Genomic DNA, 2,856 nt, shown 5'->3' with positions numbered 1-2,856 from the left:
GAAGATTGGGAAATGAGGCAGGAAATATAATGAGGGGGACAAGCTGACGGCTGATGAACTGAATGAGTATTTTGTATCACTGTGGATGACAAGAGCAGTATGACTGATGTTGTAGTGTGTGAAGGAAGACAAGTGGATGTTCAAGAGAGAAGGTGTTCAAAAAGCTGGAGAACCCAAAGGTACATACGTCACCAGGACCAGATCAACTTCACCCGAGGGTTCTGAAATAATTTGCGTTGGAGATTGCGGTGGCATTATAAATGATGTTTCAGAAGTTAATGGAGTCTGGCATGGTGCTAGAGGACGGGAAAACGGCAAATGACACTTGTTTAAGAAGAAGGAAGGCAGCAGAAAGGAAATTAAAGACCAGTTAGCCTGACCTCAGCTGTTCCAAAGATGTTCGAGTCACGTGCTACGGATGAGATGGTGGAGTACTTGGTGACACGGGGCAGGCTTGTACAAAGTCAGGGATCCTTACTGACGAACTTTGAAATTCTTTGAGGAGATTACAAGTACGATAGATAAAGGGGATGTAATGGATGTTGTACATTTGCACTTTCGGAAGGCCTTTGAAAGATGCCACACATGAGACATGAGACTGCTTAGCAAGTTAAGAGCCGATAGTATTGCAGGAAAGTTACTAACATGTTTACAAAATTGGCCGATGGGTAGGAGGCAGACAGTGGGAATAAAATGACCTGTTATGGTTGGCTGTCAGTGACTAGTGGTGTTCCACAATGGGACGTTTTTTGGGCCACTTATTTTTATGTTGTATATAAATGATACACGTAACGAGAAGTAAAGTATTGTAGCGGTGTGCTACACACAGTGCTGGAATAACGACACGCAGACGGTGATTTGCAGTTGCGTTAAAGATTTATTCAAACTTCGCGGCTTTGCTTTTAAGCCGTCCCGTTCCCGCCCTCCCTGGGCGGCAATACTGTAGGGGGCGTATATTCACAGTCCCTTTCCGCGTGCGGGCTTTTCCCCTTGCTGGTCAAGAAAGCCTGGCGCCCTTTTTGGGGCCGGACTCCCTGCCTCCGCGCACCGTTTTGTGAGCCGGTTCGAGTGCGCTGGATAGTGGGTCACCGCAAAATTATTTCAGCTGAAAAGCACGTGGGTTCACGGTCTTATCTACCTCTGTTCACCCTACCAGAACTCCCTCACCCTCCATGACCAGTCAATGAAGAGAAAATCAATGAAGTCAGTGAACTGAAAGGAGTCTACGCTGGCGTACCTCATGGTCCCGATCACCATGTGTCCTCCTTATTCACGATAGTTGGGCTCTGGCTGATGGAGAGTTATCACCCCTGCGGATTTGGAGCTCCTGCGTCTTATAGTATTCCTCATCAATTGAACCATTCGATCTCGATCACATTATCTCATGGTCACCTGACATACCTGGGTCACTTTCTTACTGGTCACTGTACAGGGCTGCAGGCAACATTGTTTCAGGGTTCTGTCCACCGCAGCCTTGTGTATTTGTGCCTTTACGCTCCGACTACACCAAAACAGTTAAAATAGGCAACCCAGACAGAGACTAACAAGACTACATATTGCTTCTTTGGTAGGGCTGGCATTTTACATAACAAGTAGCTACTCTTCCGAGAATAATCTCCTAGAGTTGCTCTGCTTAAATTGTCATCGAGTCATGAATCAGTTCAGAGTCTACGGCCTTTACATAACAAATGTCTACTTGTTTGAGAATGGTCACAGGTTTAGCAGATCATTACCTGAAGCTTCCTGTGTCCACATTCAGTTGCTGTGATTAGATTATCCAAGAGTAAGAAACTGTTCAGGGTCCACGAAATGGGGGGTGCGGGGCAACCAAGATAACTGGCTCGTCTGCTTCCTCTCTCCTTGATCAGCCGGAAGTTTCTTCTGACCAACATCTCCCTCCTCTTGATTCAAAGATATTTACCTTAGGACTATTTTCCTCCTCTGATTCAGTTGACTGCCCACAGGACTTCCATGGAATTCCGGTAGATATAAAAATATTAGTCTAGACTAACTAAGTTCACCCACTTTACAGTGACAATCTTCTCTGCTGTTTAATGAAAGCATTATCCTCGAATTTTGCCCATTATTTCGGCCTTCCATCTTCTCAGTCGATATATATTGAGCAATACAATTATCCGGGTACATTAAGTTACTATTACACCATCAAGCGATAGTGTTCTTACCTATGGATATATTGGAACTTTTGCCTACCAGTTCCAAAACTTCCTGCAAAAGCCTGATTCACTAAATATTTCATTTGTCTTGCCAGCGTGTGTTTTACTTAGTTTAGTGTGTTTGCTCCATGAATGACTGATCTCCCTTGTCATTTCCCACAACACATGTTCAGTCTCCAGTCAGCTGAAGAATTGATAGCAACTCAGTAGCAGCATTTTCATCTGTATCAGTGCGTTGGAGTTTGAAGTTCTCCTCATTATTGTATATAATACAAATTTAAGTCCTACATTTCTCCTTTATTTGCTCATATTCCCCTGTCCGTTGAGTAAATATTTTTTTTTCACTGAGTGCTTCCCAAGCAATGTTATCACTGTTGACACGTTTGCCTACTGTCCTGCCTCAGGAACAAGACATTGCCACAGTCATGGTAAATTCAATTGCAACAAAACGCAATATTCTCTTCATGTTGAGTTAAATCTGCAACATACAAGTGTGATATCTGCTCTTATTTCCAGTTTCAATCTTAAATTATTTTAAGTCCATATTTTCCCTCTGTTTTTCTAACCCATCCGATCTAGGCTCCCAATTTTCTTCGGACTCAAGCCGTCCGTCTTTTCTTACACAGTTTCGTTTCCGAATAGAAGGGACAAGCCGTGTGTTATTTTCCTTTTCCTTTGATTT

This window comes from Hemitrygon akajei, unplaced genomic scaffold (genome assembly GCF_048418815.1).
Source record: "Hemitrygon akajei unplaced genomic scaffold, sHemAka1.3 Scf000068, whole genome shotgun sequence".
Lineage (NCBI taxonomy): Eukaryota > Metazoa > Chordata > Chondrichthyes > Myliobatiformes > Dasyatidae > Hemitrygon > Hemitrygon akajei.
Note: the sequence above shows the minus strand (reverse complement) of the source record.